This window comes from Phacochoerus africanus, chromosome 4, assembly GCF_016906955.1.
Source record: "Phacochoerus africanus isolate WHEZ1 chromosome 4, ROS_Pafr_v1, whole genome shotgun sequence".
In the NCBI taxonomy this organism is placed as follows: Eukaryota; Metazoa; Chordata; class Mammalia; order Artiodactyla; family Suidae; genus Phacochoerus; species Phacochoerus africanus.
In genome coordinates, this window is record NC_062547.1 from 2,242,009 (window position 1) to 2,260,136 (window position 18,128).

An 18,128-nucleotide genomic window follows, 5' to 3' on the forward strand; every position below is an offset into this window, starting at 1 on the left:
TCTTCCTGCCCGCAGGCCGACCCGGCCTGGCCAGGCTGGGAGGCTCCGGACTCGGTGGCCAAGTGATGAATGGCCCCGTCGGGGAGAACAGGCTTGCTGGAGAAAAACAGCATGTTCCTTGTGCTTTCGAGATTTAAAAATAAATCGAAGAGCAGACACAGTTTAAAAATAATGAACAGGCGGGAGGCCAGTCGCTTGCCTGTGTGTCTTCTCCCAGCATTTGTTAAACCGCAGTTTCGACTCCGGGGGGCGGCAGGGGCCGGAGCTGGGGGCGCCCAGAGGGGCTGGTGCGGAAAGATCCTCAGGGGCCCACGGGGCCGCACCCAGAGTGATGCACAGATGCCCGCGTGGCGTGGAGGAAGACTTTTGTCCCTTTCCTGCCGCATTTGGCGCTCTCAGTACGACGCCCCATAGGTCAGCCCTACTAGGTTCGGGGACCACCTCTGGAAGCAGTGTCGGCTGTCGGCGCCTGGGTGCCCGCACCTCCTCCTGAGCTGGGGGCAGAGGAATCCACGTGCACCAGCGGGGCCCCCCGTCAGGTCTGGTAACAGGGAGGGGAGGGGACCCCGGGGGAAGACCCCTGGCAGCATCCTAGGGAGCAGGGCAGGCTTGGCTGGCTCTCAGGACGGACGCACAGCCGACGGCACAGACAGGTCTGCGAGCTTCAGAAGGCCCGGCTCCCTGCCGCCCCTCCGCTCCTCTCAGCCTGCGGGACAGGCCACGCGGGGTTTCCCAAGGGCCACCGTGGGTGGTGCTTGCTGGGCTGGACCAGATGGCGAGGGTGATGGGGAAGGAGATCCGGGCCGGGGATGCTGGGCCCGGCGAGCACGGCCGGCGCTGGGAAGGCCAGGGAGCAGCAGGCCCCGAGGGCTGCGAACCCACAGACTCGCCTGCTCGGACTCCCTGCCCAGGGGGGACCTCAGACCCACGGAAGTAAGCCTGGGTCTAGGTGTGTGAACCTCGCCGGGCGTGGGTCTCTGGCTCCACCCCAGGCCTGGCATGGGACACCGTGGCTGAGCCAGGGTGCCCGGGCAGGACTAAAACAAGTCAGGATTCAAGGGAGAGAAATCTGAAAACACCTTCACACAGTCACGGCTGTGAAAGGCTCTGATTGCCTCCATATCTTCCTCCTTGCCAACATGTGGTCCGCACAGGAAACTGAAGCGGAATCGCAGCCCAGGATCCTCCCCTGAGCCTCCCCACTGTGCTGGAGGCCAGTGGTTACGGCCACCCCATCAGCCACTGTCATGGCTGAACTGTGTCCCCAAATTCACCTGTTGGAGCCCCAACCCTCAGTATCTCCGAAGGCGACTGTCTGGGGAGAGAGAGTCTTTCAAGATGCGATTGAGGTAAAACAGGTCCCTGGGGTGGGGCCCCGATCCCGCAGGACCAGGGTCCTTAGAGGAAGAGGAGGTCGGGACACAGACACACACAGAGGGACAGCCCTGCGAGGACACGGGGAGGAGACGGCCACCTACACGCCCAGGAGAGAGGCCTCGGGAGGGACCAGCCCTGCCCAGCCCTGGGGGCTCAGGTTCCCGGGCGGTGGCGTTTGTTACGGCAGCTGGAGCTGACTGACACACGCCCACGAGCAGGCTTCCCCGAGATGGATGGTCACCCCCAACACCCCGGTGAGAAGGGGCATCTCCCTGGACACACCTGGAGGATGTGGGCAACGAGGCTTCTCTGCCAGGATGGGTGCCTGGCACAGAGGCCCGAGCCCTGCCGGGGCCACGTCTCAGCTGGTGGCCCTGAGCCCCCAAGGCTGGTGGACCAGCATCGTCCACAGGGCTTTGCACCCGGGCTCTGGGAGACGACAGGCAGCAGGCCTCCCCCTGGTGACCTGCTCCCATGGAACGGACTCGAGGAAACGCTGCGGCCTGGGACTCGGCCACCCTCGGGGCCTCACCTTTGGCCCGGCGGGGGCATGGGTTTTCAACCTGGGTGCCCCTGTGCTCTGACCAGCTCTGGGCGGAACCTGCAGACCCCTTGGCCAGACCCGCCCTCCGCGGACCCCACTCGGGACCCCAGTCATTTCAGGGTCAGTCTACTCCACACCCCGCCTCCCCGCCCCCGGCGTAACGAAAGTACAATCAGCAAATAAAACGGTCACACAGTGAAAGGGCACATCCTGCTGATCTGATACCCATCACGCTGGGAAAGGCTTCCTCCTGTCTAATTAGTTAGCACATCCATCAGCTCACAGACTGATCTTTATTTTTTCTTGGAGAGATCACTTAAGCTCCACGTTCTCAGTGAATTTCAATTATACGCTGGTGTTATCCGCTGCTGTCGCTGTCGTATACAGTTCTTGTTTATAATTAGCAGCACATGCTGGTCCCCGAGACACCCCCTGGGGGAGGGACCCCGGTGAGCGTCGTGGTACCATGCGCCCTTGGGAGCAGCTGTTCAGCCTGCAGCCCAGGCAGAGGTGGGGAGAAAGACCTGCTCTCGGTGGGATTCCAGAGGACAGACACGGCCCCCAAGGCCAGGAGAGTGGCGGTCACGCTAAGAAGGTTCATCTCCACCCCAGACGGCACCGCTGCCGCTCGGTCCTGGGAAGAGCCCCTGACCCCCACCCAGTGCTCAAAGCTGCTACTTCAGCTCTGATCTTGCTCCGTGTCTCCCTGCTTCTGCTCCAGGAAAAAGCCCCTTCCCCACGTGTGCTGGGGTGTCCGTGGCAGCCCTTTGGCCACAACCAGTCGGGCTGCTCACGTGCCCACCCTGGGACCCAGGACCCCACCCCAAGCCGATACCCCAGAGAAGCGGCCACCCATGGGTCCAAGGAGACCCAACGCAAAACGCACCTGAGGCATAGAAGGGAGCCAAACCAACATCCTTTGACAGAAAGGTGGAAATAAGCCCTGACTTTGGGCGGGGGGGTCTGTGCCAGGGGCTTGTGGAAGTTCTTGGGCCAGGGATCGAACCCGTGCCACAGCCGCTACAGTGACAACACCAGATCCTTAACCCGCTGTGCCACCAGGAAGCTCCAGGCCTGCCTTTTTTTCATAGAAAGTAAGGAAAGTAAATGAGGACCAGGCAGTGGGAACCGCATGGCTCAGAAGTCGCAGAGGGCAGCGGGTCAGGGTTCCTGCAATGTCCCTGCTACTCCAATGTTACGGGGGCACGGCAGTCATGCGACAGCTGTCACAGAGCCAAAGGGCCTGCATTTGTTTGTGGATTCATCCATATATAGTAAAAGCGCAAAAACCCGCCGGATGTCAGCTTGCCCCCCTCCCGGGGCGGGAAGGGGGGGGGGGGGCAGGCGGTCCGGGGCCCGTCCTGTGCAGGGCTCTGGGCTCCTCGGTCTGAAGCAAGGAGGACCAGAGGTCAGAACGTGGATGAAGCGGGATCGGTTTTTTTCTTTGGTGTGGTTTCTGTGGGTTAACCTTTGCTGGTCACTAATCATTCATCGAAGCTGGAATCACACGGCCCCTCCCAGCTGGAAGAGCTCAATGTCTTGGCAGAGACTCGGCCAGATGGGGGCCGGGTGGCTGCAGCATCTCGGGGTGGGGGCGAGGGCTCCGCGTTTCAAACACGTCCTCCTCTTGTCTCCGAGGCTGGAGCTGCGATGGCCCATTTCACGGTTGGGAAACCTGAGGCCCTGAAGTCAAGGGACCGGCCCAGGGCCCCCTGGCTGGTGATGTGCCCAAGTCGGGGGATTCCTGCTCGGTTCTCGGGCCGTTGAGCCCACACCCCAATCCCCACGCGGCTCGGCCCACGTGGTCAGAGCCCCCACGGGCCGTCAGGAGCACCTCCTCCGGGGACACGGTTCTCCAGCCTAACGAGCTCCCGTGACCCGCCTGCCTCCGCCAACAACAAAACACCCAAACCAAACAAACAGAAGCAGCGGCTCGCCGGCCCGCCAGCAAAACATGTGACATTTCCCAGCAAGTGGAAGGACGACTTGGCCCGGGGCTCTGGCCAGGGACCCAACCCCAGCCCCTGAGAAGGGACGTCTCAACGGATGAGTGGACAAAGAAGAAGCTGTGTACACACTGGAACACTCCTTGGCCTCGGAGAAGATGCAATCCTGCCACTTGCAACAACACGGATGGACCTGGAGGGCACGATGCTAAGTGAGACAACTCAGGCGGAGAGACAACTGCCGGAGGATCTTACTCAGACGCGGCGTCTAAACAAACCAAACCAAACCCCCGAAGTGAACCAGCAAACCGAACCAAAACCGACACGGAGAGACAGGGAACCGAGCAGTCACCAGGGTCTGGAGAGAGGGGTGGAACATGGCTAAAGGGTGCCAACAGAAATTTTTTTTTTTTTTTAAGGGCTGCACCTGCAGCATATGGAAGTTCCCAGGCTAGGGGCGCAATTGGAGCTGCAGCTGCCGGCCTCCACCACAGCCACAGTAACACTGGATCCTCAACCCACTGGGCGAGGCCAGGGATCAAATGTGCTTCCTCGTGGACACAAGCCGGGTTTTTAACCTGCTGGGCCACGCACGGCGGGAACTCCAGGATCAACAGTATATGTTGACGGAGGCGTGTGGAAGTTCCCAGCCCAGGGTTTGAACCCGTGCCATAGCAGCAACCAGAGCCACAGCAGTGACAATGCCGGATCCTCCACCTGCTGAGCCACCAGGGAGCTCTCTGGATGGAGACACCTTTCAGTCGTGAGCCTGTTCGTTGCAGTGTATACAGAGGTGGAAAGATAATATGCACATTATGTAGTCATGTGACCCTTATGCTTGTCACAAACCAATATCACTTCTGTTTAAAAATATTAAACAAATTAAATAGAGTACATTTCTGGCAAAAAAAAAAAAAAGAAGGGCAGATACAGGGTAGAGTGGACCCACCAGGGCCCACACAGATCCGGTGCTGGGCTGGGGCTGCCCTCCCCAGGCGTCTGAGATTCCTTGCGTGCCTGCTAAGCCCCACGGTGCGCAATGAGTCAGTGTCCCAAGTGAAGCCAGGAAGGGTGTTCCAGGCTAGGGATCAGCATATGCTAAGGCAGAGAGGTACTGAGTCACATCAGAGTGCAGGCCTGACAATCAGGGAGAGTGGAGCAGAGGGCAGGAACCCTCCCCTCCGACCAGGTGGAGGAAACCCCGGCCCACCTGCCCAGCTCCCGGCAGCTGGAAGGTTCTCCTGCCGGATGGGCCCTGGCTGCTGCTGAGGGTGGGCATCCCCTGCCAGGGAGTGAAAGTTGCATAAAGGCCGAGGCGGGGCTCCCAGCAGCCAGGCCGAGCGCTGAGACTGCCCCTCGGAGGGGACACTCTCCCCCTCCCCCTGGCAGCCTGCCGACCAGTAAGGATGACCCATGGTGGCCACGCGAATGGACTGGAACCAGGCCCGAGCGGCCTCACTCCGAGGACACAGCGGGACTGAGTTCTCAGGTTTCTGGGTGAAGGTGCCAGTCACCTCCTCGCCACTCCAAACCCTCCCATCGTGGGGCCAAGCGCTGGCTCTCTTCCCAGCAGCCTTTGGGGCCTGGCCTTCGGGGGGCCTGGCCTTCAGGGGTCTTGCACTTTGGGGACGGCTCCTGAGGTTCCAAGGCAGCAGGGCCCCCTGTGCTCTGCCCAGGAGCCCAAAGCGGAACCAGCGTGGGGGGCCGGCTGGGCTCCTTCAAGGCGGACTGCCCTCTCCCGCCCCAGGAGAAGGGGGAGGAGGGAGCCGCACTGGCCCCACAGACAGCTCGGCCCAAGGCTCACGGCTCTCGAGCCTTTTGCTGGGCGGCCCACGTGGGTGGCCTGGAAAAAGCCCTCTCCTTGTCCTGGTCCAGAGGGCAGGGAGGCCAGGGCGAGGGACTACTGGCTTGGGCAGCTTTTTTGGTGACAGGAAGTGGTGCCTGAGGGGTGGGGGTGGGGGGAGACTTCAGTCTTGTGGCTTCACACTTTCAAAACTAATGGAAACTTTTTTCTTTTCGGTATAAAACCTCCCTGTGTGCCTTCAGGATATAAACAGCTGGTGGGGCGGGTGCTGGAGACCCAAGCGCTCAGGGAACCCCAGCCTCAGGCGATGAGCTGCCCAGGGTGGGGGGGACACGTGGAACACACGACGGCCTGGGTCTGGGAGCCTGGAAACTGAGGCCCAGAGAGGACAGCACAGTGGCCTCCAGCGGGAGGCGGGAGGACCCTGTGAGCCCCTGGCCCCTGGGCCTCAGCTTTGGGGAGAGGGGATGCAGATGGGAGGGATGGCGCGGGGCGGGGAGGGGGGGTTTGCACTCGCTCTGAATTCAGAGAATGAAGCATAAGGGTGGTGCCCCCCTCGCCAGGCCCTGTTCTGTGGGTCAGTTTGCACCCAGGAGCCAGGACATTCTAAAGGTCAGCTGGGGGCTGGGCAGGGCTCACAGTCTTGGGGGGGGGGGTCTCTCTCTGGGCTTTAACTCGAACTCCCAGCTCCACCTCCCCTCCCCAGCACCCCCGCCGCCTGGCCCCGGGGCTGACAAGGAGGTCTGGTTCCTAACCCACAAGGAGCTAGGCCAGCATCACCAGCACACGGTCAACGGTCACCCAGCCATTCCTGGGTGACCATCTCATGACTTCTCACAGGACTGCTGTGGGCCCGGATTGGCAGACAAGAAACGGGTCTTTGAGGGGTAGAGAAACCGCTGGCCCCAGGGCCGGGGTTAAGAATCCCTGCGCCTCCAAACCCACCGGATCCCTGATGCTGTCAACCCGAGGCCCTGGCCGGTGTTGGCCGGTCCTCCAGCCCCAGGTCTGTACCCGGGCAGCTCAGCCCAGGCCGGGCCAGCAGAGGGGACGGCAGGGAGCCAGGATCCCCTCAGGAGCAAGGCTATGTGGGAGGGCCTATTCTGCTCTTCTGGATCTCTGAGTGCCGACCGGAGGGGTCCTCGGTCAGGGTCACTGCAGATGTGGACTCAGAGGCGTCCTGAGCGGGCAGGGTCTCTGTCCCTGGCTGTCCCTGGCCACATTCTCGGAGTCCTGCACCCAGGTTCCCTCTGGGTGTCATGGGGCTCCCCCATTCCCTGGCTCCTGGGGTCATGATGAGGTGACCCCAGGCCCAGGGCCCATAGGAGGACCGGGATGGGAAGCCCCCCCACCCCGCCCCGCCCCGCCCCGCTCCGGGTGTCACCCCGATGCTGAGGACAGAACAAGAAACCCACCCCACCTCCATCCGGTCCCCGTTCAACTCGAGCTTCTGAAAGCGGGAAAGGAATAAAGACACGTTCCCTCGATGTGTGAATAAATAACAACAAGAGGCCTCCTCCGGGCTCCCTGGCCCAGAACGCTCTCGCGTGCAGACCTCGGAAAACGTGCGGGGCCGGGGGCACCTCCCACGGGAGTCCTGCCTGGGGTGCGTGGGGACGAGGATCCTCCTCCAGGGCAGGAGGCGCGGCCTTCCTGTCCCAGCGGCTCACCCTCCAGTCCCCTCCCTGTGGCCTCCTGGGGAAGCCGGACTGGGTGACGCCACCACGGAGCTGCAGCGCCAGGGTCAGGCCCCTGGGAGACCCCAGCGCTTTAATGGACTCTACCGTATTCACTCCCGCGCAGGGCCTGGCCTTTTAAGCCACCTCCCCGCGCCGTATTCACCCCAATAGACGGGCACATCAATGCCTCGGCTGAGCCCTCCCCCTGGCAGACCGCTTTTCCTCGTGTGGAAGCAGCTGAAAACCAGCTCCTGCTGGCTGTGTGGCCAAGCCAGCAAAGGAAGGGACAAAGGCACCGCCCCTGCCACCGTCGGCCAAGGACCAGGAGGCCTCCTCCTTCCCTCCTGGTTCAGATCCGGGCCTGGTCCACCCCAAGGGGCCAATGACTCCCTCTGAATCCCTGGGGACTTGCCTTCTCCTAGTCTCCAGCCCCTCCCTGGCTTTGGACAAGGGAAAGTGACCCCCTGGTTGGTCACAAGAGTCAGCCTGGCCAGTGGCCTGTGGGACCGGGCATCCCCCATCCCTTCCTCACAGGCGGCACTGCTCAATTGTGGGTCCCCGACATGCCCCGGGCCCTTCGTCCCAGCCAGGGTCAGGGAGCACCCGGGCAGCCTAGGCCACTTGCATCCGCCCAGAAAATAACAGGCTTCTCCCGGGTAAACGCTGCTCTGTGCTTCCGGCTTCTAATTCAGGAACAAGGGCAGGACCCTGGAAGGCTGGCTAGCTGGGTCTGTCCATCCCGGGACGGAGCGCAGGGCCTGGTCGGGGGTCCTGCCTGCTGATGCTGGTGAAGCCGAGACTGGGGGGCGATGCAGGATGGGGCCTTCCTGGGCAGGACAGTTCTAGAGTTCACATGAGCACCTGCTGTGTGCCAGGCCCCGGGGACAGAGCCCTGAGCAGACATGAGGTGAGAGAGAAGGCTGACCCATGTGCCAACAGCGGCCATAAAGTCCAGCTACTTTCTCCATATTCAGTGTGGCGCCTGAGCAGATGCAGGACGGGGATGGTTTCGGAGACGGCTGAGAAAAGGAAACCCATCGCCTTAGGACAGAGGCTGCAGTCGGGGCAGAGACCGGCCTGGAGAGCAGCCTGGGCGTCAGGTAGGACTGGGCTCTGAGATTTTCCACGAAGGGCCCTGTGGGACCCTAGATCCCTTGGAGCCGGCCAACCAGGCTCACATCCTGAGCCATGGGGACAGAGATGGGGTCTCACTGGCCCGATGACCTAGATGAACTTGGCAATTCTTGGATGGCCCTGCACCTCCCCAGGGGCCTGGCTGGGTGGTCCTAAGGCCCCTCCCAATGGTCCTGGCGCCTCCCTCCCGAATTGGGATGCGGGCTTGGGGCTTCCTGGAGCACTTCCAGGCCTCCCCCGACCCCTCTATCTTGGCCCTGCGGCATTTGTTACCTTGATGGCTTATTCCCCAGACACCCCACTGGACAGGGACTCTAAGCCTGAGTCCCAGGCCCCAGGCCCCATTCCAAGCTCTGGCCTCCATCGGGCAGGGCCTGACCACACAGCTGGCGCCCACTCCCCAAGACATGGATGCCAGCACGCACCGACGTCACACCCACGGGCATACGTGGGCCCTGGCTTGGAACAACTAGGATGCTAAGCGGACACACAATCCAAAGTCCAAGTCCTTTGCTCTCAACTGCCCCTACCATCCCCCAGACTTGCTCCACTGGATGGTTACTGAGCCACCAAGGCCGCAACCCACTCACTCACTGGAAGAGCTCAGTCCCCGCCGGAAGTTCTGTTCCGTCCACCTGCAGGTTCCACGGGCCGTGGGGCAAATCTGACAGCAAGAGGCTGTTCCTCTGTGACAGCGGAGAGCCGCACACCCAGCCGGCGGCTGACGGGAGGAGCAGTACTGCCCCGCGCCACCCAACCCCGGGCTTCACACCCTGCCAGGTGCCCGCCTGGCCTCCCCGTCATGCTGAGAGCAGCCAGGCAGGTCCACCTGCCCCGTGAACCCCATGGTGGGAACTGCTCCCGACCCTCCCTTCAAGTCCAATGACGGGGCTCCTTCTAACACGCGCTGTGCGCCCCTGAACAGCCCCTGCCCCGGGGTTCAGGCCCCACCCATGGAGCTGCGAGCGGCTCTGCTTCCCAGCTGCGGCCGCACCTCTGTCCCTTGAACAATGAATGGGAAGAGGAGGTGGGCGGGTTCCCACGGGCAGGCTCCTACCCCCTTGGCGAGTTTTCTTCCACCTGTGCATTGTGTGTGTGTGTGTGTGTGTGTGTGTGTGCGCGTGTGCGTATGTGCACACACTCAGGCATGCGTACCCGCCGTGCTTAACCAGAGAATCAGCAGAAGGCACAAGTCCCCAAGGCACAGCTGCCACAGACACACAACAATCCTTAAACCACCGGCGTGTCCCACCATTCCTCGTCCCTCCCGCAAGCACAGCGCGTCAGATGACCACCGCGGCTCAGGAAGCTTCCAGGAAGACAGATTTCAGGAAAATGATCCTGGACCTTCTGAGCACAGTAACGACCATCCTGGGGCCATCTGGAAAGAGCCGCATGCACACCTGTGAGACCTGCCCATCCCCACCCATCTCAGGTTGCCCGACCCCCACCAGGAAGGTGGCACTTCCCTCTGGCATCCAGGACCCCTCGCCCTCGGGTCCATGTCTGCAGAGTGGCCTCGTGAGACCAGGCCAGGGCTCCATCGGCTGGAGAGTCTGGGACAGGCCCCTCTGCTTTGTCACCTCCTCTAGACACAGCTGGCAAGACCGAGCAGACAGGCACACTCAGCGCCGTCCTGGCACTCTGCGCCCTGCCCCACACGCATGCAGGCAGACAATGGGATTGCAGGTCTGGAGCCTGAAGCCTGAGGGGAGCCGTTCAGACAACCGAGGTGCCGGGTGCCTGCTGAGCCTGTCAAGTTCAAGGAGCAGCAAGGCCTCACACAGCCAAGGAAGTGGGTAAAACCCCACCCCACCAACCATTCTGCCTGCCCTTGTTGAGGGCAGGGTCTCTGCTGTCTGGGACCCGGATCCACTCGGCACACACAGATCCAAGGGCGTACACGTCCAACCCAAAGGCTGTGCCCACGTCGCCGGCGGTGACGGCCTGCGCCTGCCCTGTCCCTGGCCGGGGTGGGGGGAGGGGGGGTCGCAGAGGCCTCCCCGTAAAAGGCACCTTGAAGGGGCTCAGGCAGAAGAGCAGACACACATGTAAATTCCCTCTGGGGTAGACAGAGCAGCGAGTAGTAAAACCCCAAATGGCCTAAGAGCAGAAATCCAACCAGCTGCTGGGACTGGGCCTGGCTCAACCCAGGATGAGTGGGGGGGCTGCGGCAGAGAAGCCCACCTCCCCAAGGTGAGGCCTGACCACACCCCCAGGAGCCACTGAGAAGCCCAATTCCAGGCTCTTCTGACAGCAGAGCGCCAGGCTTGGAGTGGGGGCGGGGGCGGGGGCTGCCCCCAGGGCTGCTGACAGCCCCCCACCAGGAACCCTCAAGTGCACAGGACCCTCATGTTCGCTAGGGTCCCCTGGACAATTTCCAAGGCTCCCCCTCTTTAGGGAGACAGCGGCCTAGAACTGGAGGCTCTGGAAGGCGGGTGACGGCAAGGGAGGTCCCCGCAGCCCCTCGTTCAGCGGGCACAGACTAGAGACATCCTAGGAACCCAGCCCGCAGCTGGGATGCCAGGCGCGGACCTCAAACCGCATCCAGAGGCAGCACCCCCCTCTCCCGCAGACCGCGCCCCGTTAAGACCCCCAGGATCTGGGCTGAGCTGGACACACAGACCCCGCTACTCCAGGCGGGTGGTGGCCGCCGAGCCCCCTCCCGGCCCGGTTCCTTCAAGCCCCACCAACTGGGGGGGCCCAGTTACCCGCAGCTTCCCACACTCGGGCCCCACCCGCGCCCCGACCCGCCTGCGTCTGGGATCGTCCCCGCGCCACCCCAGGCGCCCCAAGCGACGGGCCGGGGCGGGGCTCCCCAGCGCCTGCCACGGTCGTGTCCGCAGGGCTGCGCCCCAGTGCCCGGGGTCTGGGGGCTCCGGCGCCCGGCTCCCCCGACCCCGGCAGCAGCCCGCCGGCGGCCGACGGCACACGCTCCCGGCCGCCCTCTCGGCCGCAGCCCCTCGGGGTCCCCTCCCCGCCCCCTCCCGCCCCCTCCCCACCCCCGGCCGCCCCCTCCCCGCCCGCCGCGCTCCTACCGTGAGAAGCTGGGCGCGCTGGGCCGGGCCGGGGCGCGGGGGCTCGCCTGGCGGCGCGGCCCGGCTGCAGGAAATGCCAGCAGACGATCCAACCGCGGGAGCGGAGGGAGGGAGCGGGAGGCGGGAGCAGCGGCGGCGGCGGGGCGGAGGGACCCAGGGCGCGGCGGCCGCAAAACCCGGGCGGGATCGGCGCGCGCGGAGCGGGCGCGCCGGGACCCCAGGCCCCGGCGGCTCGGCCCTTCCTCGCGCCCCCCTCGCGGGCGGCCTCTGCGGCTCCCGCGGCCCGCGGCGGCCCGGGGGTCGGGAAGCTCCTCGGAAACCGGCAGGAGGCGGGCCGGGGTGGGCAGGGGGAGTGGGGTCCGCTCCATGGGTTCTGGCATTTAGGGGTGCGGGAGGGTGCAGGCCTCCGGCCCACCCTAGCCAGAGCGTGGGCTGCCCCCTCCCTTTCTGAGCCCCGGAAACTGTCACCATTTCTCCCCCAGCCTGAAGCCACCCGAATACCGCAGGAACTCTGGAAGTCCAAGCCCTTTGTCCTTGTCCCACCTGGGGGCTGTCCGGGACCCCTGCCTCACACCAGTGTTTCTAACTGCACCTCCTAGGATTTTTTGGCCCGGAACCCACCTTCCTACACACCCCACGTCTTCCTGTGTTTCCCCCTCATCCTGCCGGAGAGACCTTTTTAGACCCCCAGGCCTTCTTGCGCAGGTGAGATGCCCCCGTCCTGGTCAGCTGCCCCAGACGGGAGCGGAGGAGGTAACTGGCCTTCCCCAGCCCCTCACCTGGGGGCCGAGAGTACCTGAGCTCTGGACTGGACCTGGGACCTGGGGACCTGGGGCTGCGGAGCCTGCCAGGGGGCTTCCTCTAGCCCCTGTCCCCTGGGGGCCAGACCGGCTGGGGCTGGGCCCCCCACTTCTGGCATCCCAGACCAGGTCGGCCATTTGAGGGCCGGGGCCAGGGCGCGAGGCGTCTTCCAAACAGAAGCTCTCAGTCTCTTTCCAAAGCACAGGCTTGATCCTCAGCAGAGCCCCAGCCTCCCTCCCTCTGCCACTTCCACACTGTTTTCCCTTTATGTTGGCTGGAGAGTGCCCCTAGGGCAGCCACTCCACCCCTCCCCCTGATGGTCGGGGAGATGCAGCAGGACCACCAGGCGGGGCCCCTTCCAGCCCCTGAACGTGGAGTAGAGTCTCAGGGAAGCAGCCGCAGGAGTACCTCCCTCAGCTCTGCCCCAGTCAGCCGGATGGGTGGCCCTGGACCAAACTGCAGGGTCTCAGCATCATCCACCCCCCAGCCCCCAGCCATGGGTTGGGTGGTGGTTTTCCCAGGGCATCCAAGCACCAGCCACTTCCATGCATGTGTCAGAGCGGAGGGGCGCGGAGCGTCACCTCAGTGGCTCTGAGCTCACCCCCAGGACCAGCCCATAGTCACCTTGCGAGGTCTTTGGATGCAGAACTGCTCAGACAAGAAGCTCAGGGCCATGGTGGGACCCTGTTCCCGGCCTGGGCCGGCGGCCTCTTCCTCCTCTCCAGGGAGGGGGGCTGCGGGCTGCGGGTCCAAGGAGCTCGGCCTGGGTGCTCTTTGAAGTTTCGGAACTGGGTGCAGCTGCCGGGAGCCTGGCCAGTGGCTGGTTGCTGGGGCCAATGCACAGGGAATTGAGGAGGAAAACAAAGCCACTGTCCCCTGGGGCAGAGGTCTCAGGGGCCAAAGCGGGGGGAAGTTTCCAGTCTCCGATGATACTGGCTGTTTGAAGCCTGCTTGAGTGTATGAAACGACACTGCCGAGGTCAGAGGGACACGTGGCCAGGCCAAGTGTAGGGATGGGGCAGAAAAGGCTCAGAGAAAGGCAGAGACGGAGGCTGATCAGGACGGCTCTGGGCACGCGCTGGGGGGCCTTCCCCGCAGAGCCGCTGCCGAACTTGGGCAAAAGCCGCTGCAGCCCCCTGCGCCTCGGATTTCCAACCTGTCAGTGGGGCCTGCGGGAGCGTCTCCCCTTGGAGCTGCCACGGATCCGGGGAGGGAACCCAGGGGAAGAAGCGGCTGGCACCGTCTCTAAAGGGCAGCCCTGGTTCTCAGTCTGTTCTGAGTTTATAATGCCTACGGCCTGTCTGTGAGAGTAAGATTCTTAAAGTGCCTTTGCCAATACAGAAACCTGTGTGCTTTCTCAGGCCGTATATAATGTAGAGACTGCTTCCAGGAGCTCCCATTGTGGCTCAGAGGGTTAAAGACCCAAATGCAGATTTGATCCCTGGCCTCGCTCAGTGGGTTAAGGATCAGGCATTGCCGTGAGCTGTGGTATAAGTCACAGATGTGGCTCGGATCCCATGTTGCTGTGGCTGTGGTGTAGGCTGGCAGCTGTAGCTCCAATTTGACCCCTAGCCTGGTAACCTCCATATGCTGCAGGCGCAGCCCTAAAAAGACAAAAAAAAAAAAGACCGTTTCCATCCGAATCTGGAGAACAGTGGTTCTCAGCTGGGTGCGATTTGGCCACCCCTCTCCAGGGGACATCGGGTGACGTCCGCAGACATCCTCCGAGGTTGCACCTGGGGCGCTAGTGCATCTGGTGGGTGGAGGCCAAGGAGGCCACCGAGCCCACAGCCACGCCCAGGATGGCGGCACACGGGGGAAAGAACCAGCCTCAGATGTCACAGATGCTGAGGCTGAGAAGCCCGGCTCTAGCATGGGCTTCACCCCTGGGGTCGCCCTCAGTTCTGGGGGGCACATCCGTGGGGACCGCAGGAGCCCCCTGGTCCTGTGGATGGAGCCCTACCCTGCCCCTGATCCCAGGCCAAGACAACTCTAAGCCTCCCACCAGTCCTAGAGGGCGAGTCCTGATCGGGTCCATCTTACAGATGGACAAACAGAGGCAGAGAGCAGGAAGGAAGCGGCCAGGCTCTCGCTCCCAGACGTCTGCTCCAGAGCTGTGCTCCGAGCCTCTGCCACTTGTTAATGAAAAAGACCCACAGGCTGAGAGAGGAACCCTTGCAGGGTCCTGCCCCTTCAGCCACCTCGTTGGGAAGGGTGAGGTGGCCTGGACTCATTGGAAAAAGTCACCTGCAGGGCTCAGACCACTGCAGGGCCAGGCTGGCTGGGCTGGTCCGGGGGGAGGTTGGCCTGAGCCAGGTCAGTGCTGGCTGCTTTTGCACCTGCTAAGCCAGGAGGGGCTGCAGGGACTATTTCTCCCATTTCTTGGGAGAGCAAACTGAGGCCCAAAGCAGTAAGGGCTGCAGCTGGATCCCCAGCTCCTGGGCTGTTACTCTGAGCAGCCACCGGGCGGCCCGAGTTCAGCCAGGCAGGTGAGCCTGGGCCGGTCCCCCTGCCAGCCCAAGGGCAGGTCTGTTCGAAGGGTGTGCCTGGACACTCAGGGCAGTTCTGGAAGATCTCGGCCCAGTCTCAGATTCCTTACCTGGGGGAGGGGGGCTGTGCTAACTCCACTACCTGCGGGACGTGAAGCCCCAGCGCCCTCTCCAGAACACAACGGCTAATCGTGAAACCAAGGCGCCACTTGTCCACCAGTCACCAAATGCCAGGCACCATGTCCCCACCTTCCAAGCGCCCTCTGTCCAGAGGTGGGGTCCCCATTCCCACTCCATCGAGGGTGAGTGACCAGCTCCAGGCCAGGCAGCGGGGCAGTGGCCTAGATGGGACAAAAGCCTGGAGCTGTAACGGGGGTGCCGAGGCCGGCTCACCCACCCTGCCCTCCCCGCCCTCGGGGACTGGGGTGCGGGGAAGCATCTTCATCCTTTGGCCCAGTCCCTGCAGCCTCGGCCCCTATATGGAGGGATTGTCTCTCCTCCTGTCCCTGGGGAGGCCCTGTGTGGCGCTGTCTCCATGGGCTGAGTCACCAGGGCAGGTGTGGGGGCTGAGCAGTGGCTGTTTTCTGTTTTTCTCTGGGAAACCTGTGAAATTCAGCGGTAGGATCTCCCTGTGGAATTCGGAGTCATGTGGCTTCGTGCTGGGGCTTCGTGAGCAGGCCTGCTGCCCGGGTGCCTCCGTCTCTCTTTGCCTCTCTGCCTCTCTCTGTCACACACACACACACACACACACACACACACACACACACACACAGCCCTGTCCTCCAGAGCTAAGCTAAATCCTGCTGGGAATAAAAATGTGGAATTTCCCACCTCTCTTGGTCCCCGTATTGGAGGGACAGGACAGAGCTTTTCACAGGGCCAGACCTCGGGGACTCCGCAGGAATCCCTGAAGTGGCACCGAGGGGCTGTGGGCATTGTGTGGGCCGGATGCCGTTGGACACGCTGCCGATGTGCCTGTCTGTGCCCAGCCCTCCCCCGGTTCTGGAGATGGATCCTGCGCCGGTGCAGGGCCAGCGCTCCCAGCATCCTCTGCAGCACTCGGCATCACAGAGGGAGCAGGGGCCCACAGGCAATGCTGTGACATGGGGGGCCTCCTTGGGGATGCCCTGAGGCCCCATGAGCTAGAGACTGCAGGACAGCTTGCTCCCTAGCTGACCATGAATGCCTGTGACAAAGAATGTGTCACCTGCCTTATCAGCAAGCAAAGGATGTTGCAGCCATAAGCCACAGCAGCCGCCCTGCTGCTCAGGGACTCAGGACAGAGAAGAGCAGGACACCGAGAGCAGAGGCGCACAGCAAAGGGACGACGGCAGCCAGGCCAGACTCTGCATCTTCCCAGGCAGAGAAAAGCACTAAATTCACTGACTGGAGGTGTGTGGTTTTTCTTGAACTAACAGTCATCTTTTGATGCTCTGACTACCTGTTTTCTGCTGCAAAAATCCCCACATATCCTGGCTCCTCCTTGGCCTCTTCCGCCCCTCACGGCGACCAGAGAGGCTTCTTCCCAGGCTTAAGTCCTCAACAAGTTCGCCAAATAAAACACAAGCCTCTACTGCTAGATGGCGCAATTTTTTTAAGCCCTCTCCCTCCCCCGACCTCCTTTGGCTCCTCGTTGCGTCCTTTGGTTGTAGGTGTCCCTGTCCTGAATTTTCCTTTTCCTTTTTCTCATAAGGATGCTCCATGTGGAATCCTGTCTGCAAAGGCTCTACGTCCAGAGAAGGTCACAGGCGCAAGTACCAGGTTTGGACATGAGTATACCTTTGAGGGGCACATTCTCCCACTGCATTGGGCACCCTGGGCATCCTGAGTCTGCTTTCCCATTGCACCCCGGCAGGTCTGCTCTGCTGAGCCCGGCCCAAGTTTGCTGACCTGCTTCTCTGGTCTAAAGGCTTTTTTTCTCTGTCCTGAGGACACAGCCTCAGGGTCTGGAAAGCCACCGCCTAGAGCTGACCCGGGCTCTTCCCCTTCCAGTGTCTGAGCCCCAGGCCAGACACCTGTCCCCCAGCCTCGGTTACAGATGGTGGAACACCCCGAGGCTTGGCTGGGGGCGCCTCTCGGGCTGGCCAGCTCCCAGCTGCCTTTAGGAGGACCACAGACTGGCACGTGCTCCCTGCCTGGTGCCACGCAGACAACAAGAAATCAAAGGAAAGGTTCCACTGCAGGGTCTGCCTTTGGGAACCTGCGTGTGGAGCGGGCACGCTGCCTTTTCCTTTCAGGATCTGGAAACGGGTCCGCGAGGGATGCTCTGCAGAGACGCAGGGCTGGGTCTGGTGTCGCCTCAGACCCTGCTCCCACTCACCAGCCACCACCTGCCAATCCCTCTCTTAAGGGCAAGATGTGCTAAGCAGGCAGAAGGTGAAGCCTGGGGCCCTTTCACCACAGTGACCGGATCCCGAGGTGGCAAGGTCACCCAGGTCGCGTGGCAAGTCTGCACTGGAGCGTGCATGGGCCTTGGGGTGCTTCTGTCACCCCTGCAGGAACACTGGGACCCTGGAAGCCAAGGTTCTCGTCACCTGACTTGGAGGACCTAGAGCAGAGCTTCTCAAAGTGTGAGCCTGGAGCCCTGCCGGGGTCCCGAGACCACCCCAGGGGCCAAGACGTGAAAACTATTGTGCCTGCAAATACCAGGATGCTGTCTGCCCTTTTAACCTTTTTTCTTTTGCAGCTTAATAGTGGAGTTTTCTGGAGGCTACGTCTGTGTGATATCGCAATAGACTGAGATCAGAAGCAGATGTGAGAATCCAGCCAGCCTCTATTAAACCGGATGTTAAAAAGATTCTCAAAATAAGTAAAAGAATGCCACTCTCTTTACTAAGCATTTTCCTTTCGGAGTAGAGAGTTGGTGTCCATAAACCATGTGTTTTGGCAGTAACAGCATATGGGATTGTTACGCTTCTTTTTTTTTTTTTTAGGGCCACACCCATGGCATATGGAGGCTCCTAGGCTAGAGGTTGAATCGGAGCTACGGCTGCCAGCCACGGCCACAGCCTCAGCAATGCGGGATCCGAGCCCCGCCTGTCATCTACACCACAGCTCACAGCTGTTCTTTTTAAAGGAATAAGTAAATAAGTCTTTAAAAAAACTTATAGAAAATATTGATTAACTTACATAATAAAAAATGCATATTTTTATTTGTCCTTGTAGGGTCATACCTGTGTATATGGAAGTTCTCAGGCTAGGGGTCCAACCAGAGCTGCAGCTGCCAGGCTACGCCAAACCCACAGCAACGCCAGATCCTTAACCCACTGCGCGAGGCCAGGGATGGAACCCATGTCCTCGTGGATACTAGTCAGGTT

At 62.0% G+C, this 18,128-nt stretch overlaps 1 protein-coding gene across 1 annotated transcript in view; it reads right to left on the bottom strand.

The window, feature by feature from the left end:
- OSBPL5 (oxysterol binding protein like 5) overlaps positions 1-11,609 on the bottom strand; it is a 60,303-nt gene extending 48,694 nt beyond the window's left edge. Inside the window, exon 1 of the mRNA XM_047774992.1 lies at positions 11,523-11,609. The gene's annotated coding sequence lies outside the window, so the exon portion shown is untranslated. The remainder of the gene's footprint in view (positions 1-11,522) is intronic.
- Positions 11,610-18,128: the final 6,519 nt, after the last annotated feature.